General features: G+C 35.2%; 1 long non-coding RNA gene across 5 annotated transcripts in view; it reads left to right on the top strand.

The window, feature by feature from the left end:
- The window catches only part of LOC110360754 (uncharacterized), a 222512-nt gene that overhangs the window by 171096 nt on the left and 28899 nt on the right, over window positions 1–22517 (top strand). For all 5 annotated transcript variants that reach the window (XR_010470407.1, XR_010470408.1, XR_010470406.1 and 2 more), the window contains one exon: window positions 566–620. This is a non-coding gene — a long non-coding RNA (uncharacterized LOC110360754). The remainder of the gene's footprint in view (window positions 1–565; window positions 621–22517) is intronic.

The raw sequence follows: 22517 nt of genomic DNA on the forward strand, positions 1-22517 counted from the left end.
GCACAGCATTTCCTCTTTGAACTTGACACTTCCTTGTCCTCCAGGGAAATGCTGGTGGGTTGACCTGGTTCAGCCCCTGTGCCAAACTACTAGATCAGTGTGTTCCACACAGAGTCTTCCACATCATTATTTGATGAACTGTTAATTCCCCTCACACTACCAGGTCTACTGCAGGATTCTTGCATTGATTTATAAAGCCTTCAGTTTGTTAGGCCATGTTATCTCCCTGATGAATCTCTTTCTAGTGCAGCATTGATTATCTGACACTTGGTATTTCAAGTTTTCTCAAAAGCAAGTTGTATACTCCAGAAAATTTTCTCAAAACAAACTGGATGGAGTTTCACATCAGCCCCTCGCACATCCACTAAAAAAGCCATTTCTTCCACAGCAGTAAATGCGGAGAATCATTTCACTGTTTTGTCAAAAATAACACCACACAGAGTTATATATAAAGGTGATATAATAGCAAAAATTGAGAACCTTATCTTAAATCTTGATGTAAACTTACATAATTTTTTAAATTAGATCTGTTTATTTTGTTCTCTTCATTGTTCTTTTGTTTTAGTTTGCAAAGAATGCTCAGGAATTAAGAAATGGGCATTTCAGAAGTGCAAATAAAGGTAAGCAGACTGAAACATCCATTAGAAGCCTTCTCAAACTGGTATGTGTTATGAACTCAAGAATGTGGAGGTTGACATGAAAAATACCTTCAGCTACTAGCAGACAGCCAAAGTTGTTAACTGTGAGCAAATCTCCAAGTAAGAATGACTATAGAAACAGACATCCACAGCATCTGTGTAAGCAGAAACAAGGAGTGATGAAGTTTTACTGAGGCATCACCATAAAAATAAAATTATAGGACTGTGACAGCAGGGCTAAGAAAACAGCATACAAAATTAGTTTTTCTGGGAATTTCAAGTCCTCATTTGCCACATCAAGGAAAATCAGATTTCTGAGGGATAATCTTTGTTCAGCACTAAATTTGGAATTGGACATAGAGGAGTAGTGACATCGTAAAATACTAGTGGGCCATAATTCACGTTTGTAAAACCAGAGCCAAAATTCACTTCTATTATGCAGAAAGAGAAAAACTGAGTTTTATGCTGCTACAGTTTAGCCTTCATTGGCATTTCACTGTATTAACTATTATAGGGCTTTTACCAACTGCAGACATCATGGTTATTTACAGAAATTGTAATAATGGCCAAGAATCACCTGTTGTGAATTAAGACATGGCTACAGGATGACAATACTGAACAAGAAATTTATAATTTCTGTTGGCTGGGAACTGTGACTGTAATACATCTTTTCCACAAGTAACTAAAAGGAACCACAGACAAACATAAATAGATTCAGACTCATGGAATGGTTTGGGTTGGAAGGGACCTTTAAAGATCTTCTAGTCCAACCTCCCCTACCATGGGCAGGGGCATCTTTCACTAGATCAGGTTGCTCAAAGCTTTGTTCAACCTGACATTGAACACTTCCAATGATGGGGCATCCACAGCTTCTCTGGGTTACCTGAGAATTAGATAAAGAGAGACAACAAATAGTTCCATGTGGTTATTACAAGTGTCAGTTGTTGCATACCTGAAGAAATTCTTGCACAGGGAAAATACTTTCAGATTAGTTAAAATTGATTTTACGAGGGAAAATCAGATTCTTCTTGGTATTCTTTGTCTTAAGTACAAAATCTGGTTAAATATCTCGTGACAATAATGAAATTTCCTTTTCATTGCATATAGCTTTGCTGTCTTTAACCCCTGGATAAGCATTTTCCAAACCAAGGTCCTTCAGCTGCCTCTGATTATTCCTTTCTCTATTATTTTCATCACTTCAAAACTCTTAATATATGCCATAGGATAAGATTAAAGGAAGAATATATTTTTCCCAGACAATTCTAAAACAAACAAACAGCACCCCATCCCTGACTTGAAAACCCCTTCTATTTTGAATTATGAATTTTGCATACTTACATATTCTATGATTATTTTATTTGTTTGCTTTAGAGCCTTTTTTGCATTTTTATTTATAAATCTTTATCTGCAGATGTATAAAAATATGTAATGCCTGCATATAACTGCACATTTATATTTGCTGAAAATAAGTAAACCATAAAAAGCAAAACTGATTAATATTGTCTACTGACAGATAGGAGTGAAAAGTGTAAAATGGTACTGATGCTTATAAATGATGCTGGGAAAATAAGCCACAACCTAGCAATAGCCATTTCCCAAGATGGTAACCTGCAGTTTCCATATTGTGATAAGAGGACAACAACTCATGCATATTTTCTATGTGTGTGCTCTTATTTTTATCATGTCAGTACCACCTTGTTTGAAATTAATTCAATAATAGGAAAAAGGCAGCTAAATTAAATGATTTTAAGATATTATATAATTAGGGAGGTGATTAGGGGTTTCATGGTGAGATACTTATCATTATAGATACTCATCATTATACCTCCTTTTATAATGTATTTTAAGAATATAATCATATTTCCTTTAAAAGTCACCTACTAAATATTCTGCAGCAAGCTTATGCGTCATCATATTTCTTATATATAAACAAATAAGACTTATAATAAACAAATAAGGAATTTTACTGAATTCTTATGAGAACTCTTGCTGAGCATGTGCAATCAACATAATTTTATTTCCTCTGTCAGTGTGTTTCACTTTTACAGTTCAAAGAAAGCCTTCTCTGTCTCAGCAGCAGTGTTAGAGAACTTGAGCCAGTATGTTTGTGGAAAAATGGAGCTGTGTACCTTACAGTAGAAGTGCAATTACGTGTTTGAAATACACTGCTGAAGTTCTATTAATGTTCCTAATGCTGGATGTTGTGTTCTGTGTGTTCTGCGCATCCTCAGAGAAAGGAAGTGGTAGGAGAACCAAGGAACCGATATTCATAAGCACAGTATTTTAAGACTATTCCAGAGGCTAGCTGTGAAAGGAAAATTCAGTCAGGAGAATAAAATCCAGGGCATATATCTAAGGTCTGCAAAACAAGTTATTTTAAAGTATGATAAACATTTTCAGTAAAATTAAGTTATACATCCTACTTTTGCTTCCTACAATGTAAAGTCACTATGGGGACTTAATGCATCTTAGAAACTGAAAGCTAGAACTTTACAGATTCTTTGTTTATCCAGAGACAGATAAACTAAAGTATAGGAAAACACATTTGAGAGCTACTAATTTGTAACCTTTTTTCTTTAATCTGAATGGAGCTGATATGAATATTTACCTCCATGAACAGCAGCACAGATGTACAGTGAAAGGGTATTCTTGACCAACAGCACCAGCGAGGTTGGCACAATCTGAAGAAAAAATGCTGGTTAATAGACTAATTCTGCAGAGGCAGTGAAGACAACAAAGCACTTTTTGTTCTTGTGAGCTCAACAATATAAAGCAAGAAAGGCTTACTCAGTTTAAATAACACTGCAGTGGGTTAATTAAAAATAGATATGCAATATCTAGCCACTTCCTTCCATTTCTTCTCCCTTAAATTCAAAATAATGTTGAAATAATCAGTTTGTTCATATAAACATGTTGATTATGTGGCTTTATGTGGCTGCTGAAAACTGACTATATGAAGAAGGTGTTAAAAAAATTATGTGTTAATGGTGAGGAACTTCAACAATCTATTCAGTGATGATCTCTGCTTAGAATTCTGTTTACAAATAAAAATGTCTTATATACTGTGAGTTTTGAAGAATACAAAAAGCAAAGGGAGACTTCAGGTGCTTCCATATTTATTACCTTGCTTGAGTCTTTTTTTTTTCAAAAACAAGAAGGAAGAAAAGGACATTGCAAAAAGCTTTAACCATGTTACCTCCCAAATGCAAAAGTCCAAGAAGGAATCATCTTCTCCTCTCCATAATCATTGCTAAGTTTTAAAATGTGTGATAAACTATAATTCTGCCCTTTTGAATATCTGTTCAGTGTCACTGGTTCCTGAACCTGCAAAGCTGCAAACAAGCCTGTTCAGATTGGTACACAAGAATGATATTTGGTCCAATGTGTTCAGACCTTTTGAAGGGCACTAGATGTAGGACTGCGCACTAGATTATAATCCCCTTAGGAAAAAAAAAAAATCTCTGCTATGCCACGATGATTGATAAAACACCATTCTGAGATGCCTAAGAATCAATGTCATTGCTTCTTAATGGAAAATAACATAAAAATATCCAGGAGAAAGGGCTACTAGGACAAAATATTATAAATGATGTGTGCATTACTTATAAAACACGTGTATAAAAGATGGTTCACAGCAGGAAAACAGCTTAATGGTGAAGCGGCTTCCTCGTAGCCTAAAATCAGATTTCATTGGTTGGCAGGTATATTTGGTAGCCCAGCAACCCTACCATAACTTTTCTCTGAAATTCTTCTTAGCCTCCAAGGATGATAGCTGTTTTTCTTAGCTGTTTTGCAGACTTCCTCACGAAGAAGGGCAAAAAATATGTGGTTTTAATGCAGCAGGCTGAACCTGCCTCATTTATGGCAATCTGGAGTGTTTGCTCCATCTGAAAAAGGTGTGAGCTGAATATTATCTGCCTTTTTGCAGTGTACTCAATTCACTACTTGAAAGGCAGAAGTTGGCAGTCTGATTCGCCCCTACTATATTATGATTATTTTCCTCAGACTGAAATCAGGCTGCCAGGTCTAGAGAGACTTTTCACACAGCAGGTAATGCCAATAAAAGAAGTACTGAGAAGTGACAGAAATAGCAGGTGTGCCAGATCAGCCACGTCATCATCAGAGAGTTGATGTTTTTCAGCTTTTGTCGCACTCTCCTTCATCTGACCTCTGATGTCAGAGGAGGTGGCTGGCATCTCTGCCTCACTAATCATCTCTGACATGTGGCTGGCACTGGCAAATTTACTCAAAAGGATGTGCCTGCTGTGTTCTAGATTGGCCTTTACTCATGGGAGGCGAATAAGGGCTGTATATTTAAAATTTGTGATCTAAAAACATGAGTGCTTCATGCACTGCTCAGTTTCATATGGGAGTCCTTTCTTCTTCAGACCAATGGTGTGTCCACTCCAAGTACCACAGTAAGTCACAAATTCTTCAGGCTGCTCTAGCAACTGATACTATGTCACGTTAAACAAAATAAATGGATTTGTTCACAAAGCAGCATCATTTCAGAATATTCTAAAGTTAAAAAAATTCATTTCCCTTCCTACAAAAATACTTACATTTGCAGTGCTGAGATGAAATCTGGCACCCTTTGAAATCAATCTATTTCACATGAATTTTAACAGAGAGAGGAATTTGTCACTCATTTGTCTTCCTTCAATTACTGCTTTTCTAAGGACTTGTATTATTTTGAATGACACACCTACAGAAAGGACCAAGGCAATTAATTTGTATATACTCATCTTTCTTCCTGTTCATGGTGACTTAGTCCCCTTCATCTAAAATTCAGAATGAAGAAATGTGTGATTTTTATAGATCATCTAGTGAATTTAGTCAAAAGTGTCTCTGTGTTTGTGTCCTGTTGGAGAAGCTTTTAATAAGCCTTAATCAGTAAGCATGTGCATGCATCTTCACTCTTGCCTGTTAGGACTAAACAGAGCTGTTTCTTAACTCGCTTTCTGTTAGTGAATCACAGCAAGGATGTGAAGTGGTGAGGAGGTATCTTTATTCTGCATGACATGATCATTGAATTCCTTGATTAGTGTGTTTAAATTTTATCAATGAACATTTCTCTGAATTTCAATGAGGTGTTTCTATTGAGAAAAAAGGTGAAGTGTTTCAAGTAACGATGGTAGTCAAGCAAAACAATTCTTTACAGGTTGAGTGTCAAACACAGAAAAATTTGCTTTAGCAGCATGCTTAAATTTTTGAATATATTGTTTATGTGCATTCATTTGCAAAAGTGTGAACATACATTGGCAGATGCCTAGTCTTTCTGTGCCCAGTTATAAGCTTGGTAGGAGATTTAGGTACAAGAAGCTGTTCAGCAGCTGCTTGGTTACAGAAGAAAGGGACATTTCGATTGCTGTCTGCTGCCACAGATGCTGAATTGACCACATTTTTTTCTGCTGGCTACCTGGTTTGGAAGAGAGTCAAGTAATTTGGAATCTTTTTATAGCATTTTTAAAGTGTATATCCTCCTTTCCAACTCAAATTACACAGGCTGAATCATTGGCACGGAGTTCTTCAGAACAACAAAAGTTACTAGTGCCACCTGCAGTTTTGATTAAAAGAGAAAAAGGTTTTTGCTGGTTTGTGTGATATCAAAGAAGGATTTAATGGGGATGAGTTTAACTGGCAATATTGCATTTTTGTATTCACTATTTCCAATTAAATTACAAATTATATGTACATCTGCTGGTTAGAACACAAAAGATTTTTTTTTTTTTTAACAGGTATTGGATAAAATCACCTAAAATAATTACACTGATATGAAAACTATGGAGTGGGGAGGCTTTCAGTAAAACAAATCACTGTGTTTCATTTTGACTTTTAGTGCCTTATGATGAAGTATGGCTTCTTGTTCTCCTATGGTATGCATGGTTCAGACTTTGAGTTTAATGGATCCATATTAGGTTGACTGTTGAGTGACTCACTGTCTTTTCCAGAGGATAAATACAGGAGAAAAAGTGCATGTGGGTGTTAGATGGAGATATTTGAGCTCATTCCTAAGAAACTGGCTGGAATCTTAGAGAAAAATCATGTCTGTTCACTTATCTGGCTGAGCTGAGTTGCTCTGCAGGAGTGGTGGTTTCTGGCACAGAGCATTGTACTATGGAGGCATATACTTCTTGTTTTAATCAGTCTTAATTACTAGATGTTCATTTGGCTGCTGCCACTGAGCTTCTTTAACCCCTAACTTTTGCTAAAATTAATGCATTTTTCCCCAAACTAGATCTTAACTAAAGAAGTCAGTCTAAGAGGTGTCTTGTATAACATCTGGCTTTTCACTAGCTTTGAGAGTCAATAACCAGCTGATTAGAGGGCTCTCCATTGACCTAATTTACACATTTTTTATTTGGATTTGGTCCCAAACTCTTAAGATATTGGGGATAGAATGAGCCTTTCTCAGCATGTCCGGTTGAAACAGCTCTACTTTATATTAAAAATCATTCACGGGGATACATAGCCTAAAACCCACAAAAATTACTGCAGAGCTTCATATTTAAGAGATACATTTGAGCAATAAAGATCACTTATTTATACATGTGAACTAAATTCAGTGGGAATTCCCCCTGCAGAAATGTCCCTAGGGTTTGTTCGTTTGTTTGTTTGTTTATACATCTGTGGTGTTCTCCTGGGATAGAAACAATCTGGGGAAAAAAAAAAAAAGCTGAAATCAAATGACATTTCTCATCAAGCAAGGAAGGGACTCTCAGTCTAGAATAATAGAGCCATAAAATTATTTTGGTTGGAAAAGACTTTAAACATCACCAAGTCCAGCTGTTAAACAATCATCTCCAATGAGAATGCATTGTCGCCTGGTTCATGGGGCAATATTGATTTTTTTTTAAGGGGTGGATGCAGGGAGGAGAATGAGTGGGATGCTGAAGCAAAGACCAAACACTTGTTGGCATTTATTTCTTAGCTAGCACAAGAGGTACACTGGCATCTGTGAAGCCTGTGTTTCTATGGGGGCAAATGAGTCTAACTTCAGGCTGTGAATTTTGGCTGGCAATAGAGATCTTTTGTGCATCTAGTTTTTAGTATTTCTCTTTGTTAGTTCCCAGGAGCAAAACAGAGGAAAACAGCACATTTCTGTTTCAGGACCGTTGTGAAAATAAAAACATTAAAGCTACTGTGGTATTCAGATATTAATGTAGTCATACATATCTAAAAGTAAAAGTGAGTCACCAACTCTGAATCCTCTATGACAGTTTTTTAGCTTTATGCATTCATGCCAACTAGCTAGAGGAGACTCCAAACCGCTTATTTCCCATGAGAGAATCATACATCTCTGAATCAGATTCTTTAGCCAGTGTAGGTGGGAATTTTTAGGTAGGAACTTTAATGATAATTCATTTGGACACAAGGGAAGTTCAGTTGTATTAAGCTGTAAAAAGGTACAAGTGACTGTGAAAGTCCTACAACAATATTCATAGCAAAGGTAAATTGTTATGAATTTATGCGAATCATCTCAGTTGACTTCAGGTAATGTATTTTTTAGCCCATAGTAATCTTCAATATGTTGATTGAATTTAGTATTTTCCCCTCATTTTGAGGGGAATGGTTCTTATGTTTCTGTTCTCAAGAGCAATGTTACCAATAAAATCTGCTTTTCCTCCTTACACAGCTAATTCTATTGATTTCAGTAGGTCAGTTTGTATGAATCAGGCAAAAGACTTTGTATAATTTCTGTTGCTTAGATACTAAGAGAGAAATATTGTCCTATTTCCACACACATAATTCTTCATCAGAATAGACATATTTTCATTTTATTACTGGTATAAATACACAGAACAGTTTTCAGAGGGCAACTTGAGTTTGAAAATACAGGAAGAAGCAGATAGGAAGGAATAGAACAAAAAGTGTGTTCATAATTTTAGGTAGTGTGGTACTGATTTCATTTATACCTGTATTACAATAATATAACATTATCAATTTTAATAAAATAGCTGGTGATTTACCTTGCAGTATTTGTATGTGTGTTTGATTGGGAGGAGGTGGTCACAGAGCTACATAAGGCTCACCTTTCATCCTAGCATTTCTTGACATTGCCCATTTAAGCTCTGCCACCCAGTGATTGCCTCATCCTGTGTCATCCAGAATGTCAACGGATGTTTGTGTCCCAGGTATATGAAGAAATTCCCCATACCCAGTGTTTTCTTGAACATTGGATGTAGTGAAATCAGATGACACATGGCAATTTTCACTTGTCTTTCAGGTATTTCTTAATTAAAAAACAAACAAACAAACAAACAAACAAACAAACAAACAAACAAAATCATTTGTTTGAATGTGTCCAAGGACTCCAGAATCACCATCATTTATGATAAGCAAGTCAAATTCTATCATGACACTTAATCACTGACAGTGGTTACATTTACCACTGCTCCCTTAAGAAGAAAATACTGCAAGGTAGCAGAAAGAGAGTGCAATTCTTTTTGCACCGGGGTTTGTTTACCTATTAATTGCAGTACTTTATGAAGCAGACTTTGATATTAACTGTTTTTTCTTTGAAGACATGGAAATGCACTATGCTGCTTGTTTAAATACCCATGATGGTAAAACTTCACTGCTTTCTCCAGAGTGTTTGAAAATGAGTAGAAACTGTAACCTAAATTAAGATGGTTAAAGAAATGTCATTGGAAATAAGTGATATGCAGTCATTATCTAATTAAACTGGGGAGCATGAGGCCTAGTAGTCTTAGAATAGTTTAAATTTCAAGTGGATTGGAGGATGGAGAGGTATGTGTAATAGATGGTACATAAAATCCTGGCTTTAATTGCTAAAATGTCTTTCTTTCATGGTTAAAGATGGTAAAGAGACTGTGTGTAATATGATTTTTCCATCTTTCACCTTTCTATACCATTTCAATGTAATTTTTAAAGGATGTTTCTTGGTGTAGAAGGACCTGGTCAGTTACACTTTTAAAGAGCTGATTTGTGCTAGACCAGACACAGGACTTCATTGGCCAAAGAAGCCCCATGGAGCTCCTACAATATGCTCAATCACTCAAAATTCTCATCTTCTGCACCAGGGACTCTTGCCGTATTTCTTTACGTGTGCTTAGTCCATTTCTCCCCATTGGCCAATTCACTTCATGAAGTTATCTATATGTGTATTTGTATATTTGCTCATTTGCATTTAATGTGGCAAAACAAACCACCAGATCACTGGGACAGTAATATTGTCCATTGCCTTAGGTGGTACATAGGAGTCCATCAGGATTCTGGTGTACTAACTTGCTTCTTCACAAGCTCTGTGAAGCAGAATGGCTTTATGAAAGAGCAGAAATTGGCTGTTTTAGCATTTTCTTTCCTCCGTTGAACTTGCTACCTTCCACTCCCTCTTCTCAGTCCTCTCTCAACGATATGAGATATAAGCTAGGGCTCCTATTCAAGAATGGGCAGCATGATACAACATTACTTTAATAGACTTGCAATCTTTTCTGAAGAAAAAATTACTTAGATAAACTAAAGGCTAAAGGCAAAAATTGTCACTGAATGTGAGATTTTGAGAAAATGGCAGCAATTAAGGTAAAGCAATGCTCTTCGTTCAGAAGAACTGCTATATGGTACAAGCGAGTTCCCTGAACAGCAGGCTAATGGCTGTTAAGCTCTCTTTCTGGCTCTAGCCACAAATTTCATGCTGAATCTATGGAATGAAAATATTTATAATTCTTTTTTTTAGGGGTTGTAAGTGTGTATTTTGCTGGAAACATTTATTTGAAAAACATCTCATCCACAAATAAACTTGAACAAATATTTAAGATTTTAGCAACTTTATTCCTTTCCTCTTCTTTCTTTCCCTCTATTACAGAAATGTAAAATTATAGGGACTGGTATTATAGCAAAGTTAAAATGTTATCACAATGTTTTCATTTGGAATATTTCTATCCTCATCAAGCTGTAGAAATCTAGTATGATTTTCATTATTGCACTTTTAAAAAACTCAAATATCCTGAAAGCCAAGGTGTGGAAAAATTCATGTGTTTGTCTTGGTGCTGTTTGGACCATGATGATGCTCTTCTTCCTTACTTGCTTTGAGTTACATTCAAAACAGAGTAGTGAGATAAGCAGTCTTAAGTCCCACTGATTTACACTAGAATTGTGATAAGCCAGTGCTTTCCAGCATAAGGCACAAAGTTTTCATTTTTTCTTTTTTGTTTTTTTTTTTTTCAGGTAAGATTACAGAATTAACTTAGATGTAGGGATAGTATATGTAATTAGAAAGGTATAAACTGATCTCTACAAGATTAAGTAAGTACTAGAGTAATTAGTAATTAGAGTAAAAATTGTATTAAGAAATACAGATTTTTTTTTTTTTTTTGAGAGTATACTACTGTCTTCAGTACACAAAATAAATGTTTTCACCATTGGACTTTGTGGATTATACTGGCCTTAGTAGCAGTTGAATTTATTGGTATTAAATTATACAAACAGGAGAAAGCCTTTGTTCCTTAAAGAAAAAAAAAAACAACAAACAACTATTGAATAAATAGCAAAGTGATTCCTCAGCTGAATTCAAAATATTGAGCTTATGTAAAAAATTATCACATTAAAAAAAATCTTTAATGTTGCATAGGATTTTGTACAAAATCATTCTGCATTGTATTGAATCATGAATAGAAATGCCTTCTTTGTTTCCAGTAGGTGGAAAATGTTGTGGATAATAATAATTTATGTAAAAAATGTAGTACTCCTAATTCAGTATGACAAATGAAAAAAGAAATAAATTTTAATAATACTGTGATTCAGGAGGGAATTCTGCTACAAAGAGGTGCAAGAAAATAAAGAAAAAGACAAACTTATTTCCTTCTCAATAGTCAGTCTGTAGAGACAGTAATGTTCATTTGTATTAAGTATTTTTGTTCTAATCACATATTTTATGTTAACAGTTTAGCTAAGTCTCTCTGGGAATTTAATAAAAACAGAAACAAAAGGGAATGTGCCTAGACTGAGAACACATTTTAATTTCATAGATGGAGAAATTTCTTTGGAAGCATAAAACTCCATCTGGAGGAAGTCTACCTGGGAACTTCCCTAGCTATGTCCCTTTTACTGTTGGGCATCCCAGACACCCAGTCAGGCAGTGATCAATGGCCCTTGAACCCCTGTAATTGGAAGAAGGAAGTTTGCCGAGACCCAAATTTAGGTGACTTTGTTAATTTTCCTTTCCTTTTGTTGAATTTTAAGCATGAATCCAGCCTAGTTTGATTTTCTGGGGGAAAAAAAAATGCAGTTTTATATTAAGTCACTAACAAAAGGAGTGAATGAAAAGAGATGTTACAGTGTTATCAACTCCTGCTATGATTGGAACAAAGAAACACTAATAGTTGCTTGTGATAAACAGTAGACAATACTTCTATATCAATATCAACACTGAACTGTACATGGAAAGAAGGTGACTGGGGCAGGTGTTTCTCCAATGTCCAATGTTAAAAACTCATTTAAAAAAGAAGTGGAAATTAGGTGAGAGCCTATTAGGTCACTAGCTTATCAGTTTTAGCACTGGATGAAACTCTAGGCCTCAAATACTTTACACAAGCTGTCCTTTTTGCTTCCTATTTACTGAGAGAATTTACTGCAGAATTAAAGAATAACAAGGAATTACTTGATCAAGATATGTCTCTGAATTTGTATTATGTTTTTGGAAGTCTTCATATACATGGTTGTTACTATCTTCATTTATATGTTAATTAGTAAACTCTGTGCTGATTAACTTCTCAGAGCTATTCACCTTATACGTAGCACATACCTTTGAAGAATAGCTGTTATTTGTATATTTACAGCCAGTGTTTATAGGATACTGCAGTTGTGTGAACAGATGATAGTTTCAGTTTGTTTACAAAAATGAAAAATCAGGAAAAAAATAATTTAGATTGAAGAAAACTTCAGACTTGATTTCAAGTGAGATAAAATAAAATTTTCAAGTCAAATAGATTATTTTATTTGGCTGGGTAATTATTTTTTTTTACTTAAAATTATTTTTTTTTCTTAATGAAAACATTATCAAAATACTTTGTAAAAAAATAAAGATTGTTTTTTCTTTAAATACCACCAAAATGTCCTTAGTTGTATAGCAGATATTACCATCCAGTCTGTCCCAGATTTGAAAAATGTTTCAGTCTAAACTGAAGAGGGAGTGTTTTTTACTGAAAAATTTCACATTGAGGTTAGTGATGAATGCACTTAACTTTAAGACAGTGAAGTTCACCTTATCTTCAGTGTTGACACTCTTAGCTTATTCTGTAACTGTGCTTCAGACAGCCCACAGAAGCTGTTGGTAGTTATATAGGCTATATTGGCAAGATGCATGGATGGTAAAGGACTGACCTAATAATTTTAGCATGTTCAGGATAGTTTTGAATACTAATCTTATTTTTTAACAAACTGAATCTAATTTACTTGCTGAAAGCAGGGATGACTCACATATAATTTGTGTCTTTCTTTTAACCAAAAAGATGCAACAGCATTAATTAACAGCACTATGTTGACTTACATCATCAATGTTATGGTAGCATCAATAGAAGGAAAAGGGAAAATGAAAGAAATCAAAAGCAATTTTAAATCATGAAAGCAGAAAAAAAATTCTTCTAACAGGTCTGTAAAGACAGTTCCCATTATTATTATTATTATTATTACAAATCAATAAAGTTCATATTGATGTATTGATGATTAAATTTGTGTGTTTCTGCATTCTAGGCTGCACATAATCTTCCCTCTTCTGATGTTTACTTTAAGAAATAAGATATTATCTCTGATTCCTCTGCTGTAACTCAGTTGAATGCCTAAAAACTATTAATGTCTTGATTAAACAAAGCACCACCAGCATATTTGACTTCAAGCATGCAAAGTCATTCACCAAGTCTAGTGTGGACTTGCTTAAGACTATAACAAATCTGATACTGATACAGAGCTTACTTATGTTGATCAGATCTCTAATCTACTCAGAGAACTGGAAAATACTTTAGTCATATTCAAAAACAGTCTTTAAATAATTGTTTTGTGATTTTTTAATGTTTTTAGAAAATTATGCAATTCGAAAAGATTCAGTGAGTGCAGATTCCACAAAATTCTGGGAACTGTAACCTTGTGTAACTTTCTAACTTGTGTGTTAGTGTCTTATTACCTTTGAGATAAACAAAGTAAATTCATTTTTTATAAAGCTGCTCTAATAATTATTAGAATGGCTACTGACAAAAATTGTTCCATTATTGGTGGGCTGTGTACAATGTTAGCTTAAGGCACTGAATGAATGTGAGGATCCATTCATTTTCTGTTACTAAGTCCAACCTACCTGAAAAATTTTAGGTCAAGAAAATCGTTCATCATCTTTGGTCATTCAAGACATCATTGAAAGTGAGCTGATACTAAAATAGGGGCATGATTTCTTTTCTGATGTAGATTCATGTTCATCAGGGAAATTAAAGAAATCATTTTCATGGAAGCTACTCCAGAGCCACTGCTGGTTTTTTTACTGGTTTCTGGATAAAATAAGGTTAGAGAAGCTTATGCTGTATATCATATGTTTACACTATATTAAAGTGTCTGGGGGTTGCTTGTGACACCTTTTGAACTCCTGAAATAATAATATGTGTTTAATTTTGGATATTTTACAAAGACTACTTATTACTTGTAAAAAACAACTTGGACTCCCCTTTGTCTACTATTTTACAATTTTTCATTTACATTACATTACTACTTTACATTTTTTAGCATGCTGTAGTGATTTATGTGTTAGACTGTGCTTATACGTTTTGGGATTCACTTGAAATACTCTCCACGTACAGAAAATGAAATGAATAGGAGGTAAGAGCAAAATCTTGGCCCATATTCTGGCTTAAGCCCTTTTTTAACATAGAAATTAGAATGAATGGTTATTATGTTACTAAACAGAGTAGCATTGAATTTGAAATTGCTGTTTTGTTTGTCTGCATGTTTTCGTCCTGTACGTCGGGCTGATAACCGTTATTTTATTTTGCTTTCAGTGTTAGTTATATTAACAGAGTTTCAGAATATGCAAAAGAGAAAGGGCATAAAAAATAAAATCAAAACTTCAAGTAGCTGGTGCTGCATTTTTTTTTTTAATAGGGAATTATAATTCTCTTTTTCCACCCCGCAGATTAATGAATATCCTAGAATTCTGTAGGACTTAAGTTTTAAACTTAGGTAAATAATTTGGAGATTTGCTACAACCATCCCCTAAGTAATTGGTATTTCTTTCATTTATCTTTCTGTTGACACAGTTATTTCTGGCTATACAAATGCCAGAGAGCTTAGCATTTCTGGTAGTGGTTATGCCTACATCAGCAAGTCTGACAGAGGAGCAACAGATCAGCAGATCAAAGAAGCTGGTGCTGAGGCCTCTGGCACAATCCTATGTACTGTTACAGGGGGTTTATATTGAACTAGATTTAGTCGGGTTCCCTGATTCAAATGTCCTCACTGCACACGTAATTTGAAGTAATCTGAAGCACTGACCTCTGATTGGGACCATTATAAACCTCTTATTTGCTAGACTGCATTCTGTGCATGCCTGGCATGGACTTTTCTCTTTAGTTTCCTCTGAAAGGAATATAGTTTGCATAAATTAAAACTGCTCTGTGAACCAAGCTAATGTATGGTAAGGGAGGTATGATCAGGAGATTCAGTTCAAAACTGCAATGCTGCTCTGAACCAAAGTGCAGCCCTTGAGGTTCATAGATTTGTTAAATCCAGGTTCAGGAGGGATTTTTATGCTGCCCTCCAGTGTAAAAGAGGTTAGGCAATTTCCTCCAGTAATTTTTGCAAACTCCAAATTCCTGTTTTGAGTCCACACACTCATAGGATAAATTCAAGCTGCAAGGGAGCTCAGGAAGACTTTAGTCCGACTTCCTGCTTGGAGCAGAGCCAGCTGTGGGATCAGACCTGGTTACTTAGGACCTTGTCCAGTCGTGCCTTAAAACCTCCAGGGATGGAGGCTGCGGGGTCTCTCTGGGTTGCTTGTCCCACTGCTGGGCTATCGTCATGCTGAGAACGTTTCCCCTTTTATCCAGCCTAAATATATCATTTCAATTAATATCCACAGTCTCTCATTCCCTTGGTGTGCACTGCAATGAACAGCCTGATTCTGCCACCTCAACAACCTCCCTGCAGGCTCTGGGTGGGGGCTGCTCTTAGATGTTCCTAAAGGCATGGCTGCTCCAGGCTGAACCAGCTCTGGTCCCTCAGCCTCTCCTCACAGGGCAAGTCCTTCAGACCACCCAGTCCTGGGGTCATCTCATGGAGCGCATCAACACCATGTTTTTATCTCAATTTTGACAGCAGTTTGCTGACTTTGATTGCTGTCATAATTGAAGCAACTTTCCCTTTAATCTCTGAAAAGTAGAGGCTGTAAAGATATCATATGAAACTTCTCATCGGAAGAGTGTGGTGAAAGGATTACAGTGTAAGGAACTAAAAGGAAGATTGAAAAGTGATGTGGTTGCACCCATCCAGTAAAGTTAAATGTATACAATAACTAGTTTTCACAGTAGTTGCAAAGCCTATCATGTGCAACTGATGTCAATGTCAAGCACCTTGTTTCATGTCAAATATCAGCCTTGAGGATGTGCCTTCAGCTGGTGAAATACATATTTGTCCTCAGCTTGAATGGCAGCTTTCCATTCTCTTCTTTCCAAAGTAAGTTAAAGATTTCGTGTATCAAACCAGCTTTTGATACAATATAACTTTCTGGAGGTGAAAGAAACTTTCATACTTTTTTGAGTAAGTGCACATTTTTAGGACCAGTAGTTGAAAGCCACAAAAGTTTTCAGTGCCCACACTAATAATTTGTTATTAATCTTATTGTGAATTTTTCTGCAACATAATTTTACAGGTATATCAACTAGAAGGTTTCTAATAAAAATAAAACAGTAAAGAAGATAAAGGCAGGCACAATATAGCAATTTTAAGAAAAAATAATTGAGTATGATATTGTCCAAAAGAATTTTCTGAACTAAATACTAGATACTATAAGAAAAATTTGAAGTAAAAGTTACTTATAACAAATCTACATATATATACCACAATGAAGAAATACATGTGATTGGAAAAAAGTACAGAGTTGTGTCCTCCCACACAGCAGTGTTTAATATGTACTTAAATTTATGCAAGACAACCTCATCATAGTTCTGTAGGATGGTCTTGGTTTTATTCCATCAGGACTGTTACGGTTTAAGGTGGCAATAAAGCATGAAAAGGAAATTCCAGGCACCTGAGTTCTGTCTTGTTTGCTGTGACTTTGCTCCTGACATGAGCAGTTGTTGTTTGCTTGTCTTTCAGAGCCTTGTATTCTTCATCTACATGATGGAATTTTAGATGTCTGCTTACTTCAGTGGGCATTGTAATCAGCTTTGATATCCAAAAAGTCAGCAGACCCAATCTTATTGAATGTTCTTGAACTATATACTCTCATATCCATTGCTAAGATAATTTAATATGTTTTTAACAACAGCAAAAATTCTGTAAACAGCTTAGCTTTGTAATGACAGCTGAGGAAGATGGAAAGGCTACTCAGCAAATATTGATGTGAACAATATTTTTTCCCATGCAGGAATGAAGTCATATAGAAAGAAAAGGAAATGCGGATCCAATTTCTAAAGAGGTTATGACTGATTGTGCCAGAAATCAGGCGTTTTGTATCAAAGGCTAAATAAAAGCAGGACATATGGTTCTCATAGTCTCTTGTAGTACAAATGAGAGTTGTTCAAGCAATGAGTTACAGATAAGACTGAATTATCCATGCATATTCTGCAGGTGACAGATAATCAACTTAAAATTCTCATTTTTAAACGAAATTGTTGCTATTTCAATTACTAGTGGGTAGCTATCTAAAAAGCTACTTTTATAGTACTTGTATTAGATTAAGTATCATTACAGGAAATTGAACTGTGAGAAATAACAGCTCACCTAAATACCTAGATACTCATCTAAATACATAGATGACATCTGGTTCAAGATATGCCTATAATTGAAATTTGTTATTCAAATCATGGGTTTGTAAGATAGAAGTATACACCTTTTTAATATTAACATGAAGAAAATTCAGTTCCTGCATGCTCTGGTCGCGGTAGAGTCTGCATATATGGTCATGTCCTCCTAAGAGATAAATAAAAATGTATGTTAAAAATGGGTATCTATTATTTATAATTTACAAAATACAAAAAAGTAGACATAGACATTAACATCAGGACTTGTTGACGGAGACAGCATCACTTATGACAATAGATGAAACTGTAGAGAGAGTATGTGACCTTAAGTTTTCTTTTTTAGCTTATTGTATACCAGTTTGCATATTTTTTTGAAAACTCCATTTTAAAAGGTGATCAGTGTCTTTATTTCTGTATGCATAAACACTTGGACATGGTACTTCTATAATAATCCATGAGAGGGCAAAACCTATTTCTAGGATTTATGCACACACGCTACCTGGGTGTGCTCAGCATTAATAACACTTATCATTTACCAGAATGACAGTGTAGTTTGAATCCTTTATGAGAGATTTGTGCAAGCACAGATGGTGGCAAAAGGGAGGCCACTATGAAGATATAGTTCTAAACGGATTAAGCTGGTGATGTTGGATGCCCCTGATAACACTATCAATTTTTGAAAATTTTATAGCCTTTATTTCTAATGACACATTAAGGATTCACTTATTTGCAGCTCCCACATTTGTTCTCAATACATTTTTAAGAGCTACTTGGCCTTAACTTTTGTTGTAGGCACAGATTTATGCCCCATGAAATACTTGGCTGTGTAATTTTGGCTTCTGTACGTCTGTTTTATTTGCTGAATGTGCCTGAATATGATCCTCACTGTTTGCAGCTTATTCCTGCCTCATCGCAGGCATGCCCAAGGACCCATGTGTTTCCAAGGCTGCAGTTGGCAGGAAGGGCACAGGAATTTCAGCCTGAAACGAAGAATACTAGATGAGAAAATGTGAATAAAATAAGCTCGGTGTTGTGATAAGAGAGAAATAATCTAGCATTTGTAGCATTCACTTGGAAGAATTTAGAAAGTAGCAGGGAGGAAGATTAGAGAGCTTAAGAAGAATTAGAAGCCTGAGAAAAGTTGTAAGAGGATGGACAATACACCTGAGGAAGAATATGTCTATATTGTATATTCTAAGAAGATAAACCGACATAGCACTTCATATAGATATGACTCACGCCCCAGTGATGTATAATGTTTATCTGCTTGTATTCCAAGACAGCTGAAAGCTCAACTTCAGTACTGGATTAAATTGACTATGTTGCTTCCCAACCAGATCTGGGTCTGAAATGTCCTAGGGCATCAGTTTTACTAGCAACTTTTTTTGGACAGAAAACTATGAGTGAACAATGCTTTTGCTTAGAGCCAGCAAAAATTAAAAGCTTGATGACTCACAATTCTTAAACTGTGATTGTTAAAATATATTGTAGAGCATTTCACCAATATCGTGCATGGTGGTCTTACTGACTGATGGGGAGACTTCATTGCCTAGTGCTGATGCATTTCTTTGAGAAAAAATAGTATGGCTTCAGACAAGATTTTGAAGACATAGGGAAAGAGGAAATATAGTCAAGCGCAGTGTTTTCTTTTTTACTAAGTAAGCAGTATTGTTTCTGTGGGATGGTTTCATCTGGAGTCACTCAGATGCAAAGCTGCTGTGTTGGCTGTCATTAACACAATGTAAAATTTTCAAGTGCGCGTTTCAGACTGGGAGACAGACAGTGAGGCTTATACATCTGCCTGTGCTACTGGTCTTTTGTATGAAATGCAACAGGCGGCTTCATGTCCCTCTCCCAGTAAAATAAGGAAACTAATACCCCATATCACTCAAAAGTGCTTAGAGATCAATTTATTAATGTGTTTGGCCTAGCAGTTAGGATAAAAATGTGGATACAGAAAAGCCTAGTTACAGTAAAGCTGTCAAGCAGCAGTCATTGTGGTTATAATTTTTAGCTATTTTAGTCAAGGAATCTGGGAAAGTTCTTTGTGCCTTGAAATGGCATGAGGCCACCTGGCAGCAGCTCGTGTGTTTTGACGTGCTTCTGCTGACAAGTTCACAGTTCTCTGACAAACTGAAGAGGCATTTTGGTAAAATGCTTTTCTCCGTGAAATGGTGAGCAACAGCTGGGGGCTGCAGCCATCCCAACAGGTCTCAGGAACCAAGCACTGAAAGCCCATGTGTGAAGCCTTCCCAGCAATCTGTGATCTGCATTTATATGGACTGACATGATAAAAGATGTATTTCCTCACAGGGCCCTATTAGCTACTCGGGTGGGTAAGAGCTATGAGGAGATCCTGTTCTTCCCTCCTGTTTTGTAGGGAATCACCACAAAACATGTTTCATGTGAGGGCCACCAATCTTACTCTTAGTGAGCACATCTTAATAGTCCAAATAGTTTATTGATTTCAGATTAACAAAAGCAACATAAAACTAAACAAAATATCTGTGTGAAAGAGTATTTTCTTCCTCAAAAAAAATTCTGAGAACAATGCCTGTATTTGCTTTCTAGGCAGGCACTTGGTATTGATTATGAATCTATGAAACTATAAATCAAGCAAGACCAAAACTCATAAAGAAATGAAAGCACACACACATTCAATACTAAATTGAATTTTAAAAAATCTTCATATCTTAAATGCAAGTATTTTACTAAATTCACAAGTGATTGCATTGTATTTCCCTAAGTGGCTTAGCTATTCTATGTATAATTCACTATATGATTTCACTATTAAAATGTTATGGACTGACCTGAGAAAATGTGAATAATCACTTTTATCACCACTGTAACTGAAAATATACCTTACATGCCACCATTGTAAAACACTCATGACTATGTTCTGGTGTTAGTTATGGATGAGATTGGGTGATGTGATGCAGTATGCTAGGACAGGTCAGTGAAGGATTTTCTGTGTCTGAGTATGCTGTATGGTCATGAACACAAAATCCAGGTCTGGCTTTCAGATGAGGCTGTTGTGTTGAGTAATTTGTTATTCTTTAATAACTATTCAAGACTAAAAATTCAGTAACTGTATAGCTGAGATCACAAAATAATCAGACCATGAAAGGAGGCAGTAAATTTTTAAAATAAATATTTTCTATATCCTTCCACTTTGGTTTATTTTTTAAAAATAATCTTTAAAATATTCACAATATGTTATGCATTTTTTAACCAGTTCTTACAAGCAGCATTTTGAGTGATGGTGTGAGCTTGACTGTATGGGGTAATACACATAATTTCCTTTACCTTTCACAAAGTTGCAATGTTCTTTAGGATAGTCACCTTGCAAATGATGCCTTCTTGGTGCAATACATGGATTAAAAAAAAATAATAATCCATATCCATTGGACATATGCCAAACTCAATACTCCAAAATATTAATACTTATACTGGTATGACTGTACCTTGGTTCAGAGTACAGCCACCACACAACTGGAATTCAAGCATATATGTAAGATGTAATCTGTCTTTAGAGAAACACTGTCTTATTTGTGACTGTGACTTCTATCAAAAGGTGAATTAAGAAAATTGTATTTTTTAATTACAAAAGCACTCTATGACTGCTTTATAATATTCTGTCACATTGATTTTTCAGCAAAAAAGACAGGTTTTTACAAGATAACATATTTTTTCATAGGACAACTTTCTTTCAAATTTTATGCTAAGAGAAATTAATTTCAGAGTTTTTGGTGGTTTGGTTTTTTGTTTGTTTGGCCTTTTAATGAAAATATTTTAGTTTGTTGAAGCTACAGTCCAAGGAATTGTATTTTAGAATTAGCAATTTTAATTCAGATATTATAAATCTTGAATGAAAGACAATGTCATTTTTTTCTATTGACTTGCTTACTGACTGGATTGTATTTTCATAATTCATTGTCTCCTCCATGACTGAGCATCTTTCTTGTTTTGGAAATCTGTTTTGGATAGGGAAAAGAGTCCATGAGTGTTGTTAAACAATACATACATTTTAATGCTGATCTGAATGTTCCTACGTGGTTCAGTAAGACAAAATGAAAACACAAGGCATACACTAACAATTTTAAAAGATTGGCGTGTTTTACCTCAGTACAAAATTGCAAAACAAAATATCTTAATCTTTGTTATGCTTTTCTTGCCCATATTATTTTGAGTTCTCTTATTATTGTTCTCACACTTTCCTTAGTTTTTTAACCACCAACCTATCTTACAATAAATCTTCCTCTTTTCGACTGCATAATACAACAAACAAGGAGAGATCAAAGAACGCAGTCCATCACCTCCAGGTACGCTACTTTTATAATGATAAAGGGTTTCATATGTAGGTGTTAACATATCTAAAGATGTGTCTGAAAGTATTACTGAATATCCAATTTCTTAACATTTCTGTAGTACTGCAGTAAAATCTGCAGACCTAAACCAAAGAAGTGAGAGAAAATTTAAATTCTATGCCTCAGAAAATGTGATGACTGTGTTAACTGGTTAAGAAATAATGTCATTACTTTATCAGCCTGCAGACATTCGTATGTTCAAGAACAATTTGGAGCAAGTGATATGACATTCATAAAAATTCTCCCAATAGAAAGAAAAACTTTTCCAGCCTGTTAGAGCAGAGACATTTTGACAAGATCTGAAATATAAAAGCAAAATAACTTTATATGTGAAGCTGCTTGCAAATTCTATATGGAAAAAATATCCCTTTTTATAATGAAATATGTAAATTGTCAAGACCTTTATGATTATTGTAACTGTTATATTAAGAAATTCTGCATTCAAAAAAGTTATGACGTTATAAACTTTTCATACTTATGACTGTTTTCAGAAAACGAAAAGTGATTCACTAAAGCAGCAGCAAGTAATCGGTAATCGTTTCGAATAAGTTCAC

The sequence above is a fragment of the Columba livia genome, chromosome 2 (genome assembly GCF_036013475.1).
Source record: "Columba livia isolate bColLiv1 breed racing homer chromosome 2, bColLiv1.pat.W.v2, whole genome shotgun sequence".
Lineage (NCBI taxonomy): Eukaryota > Metazoa > Chordata > Aves > Columbiformes > Columbidae > Columba > Columba livia.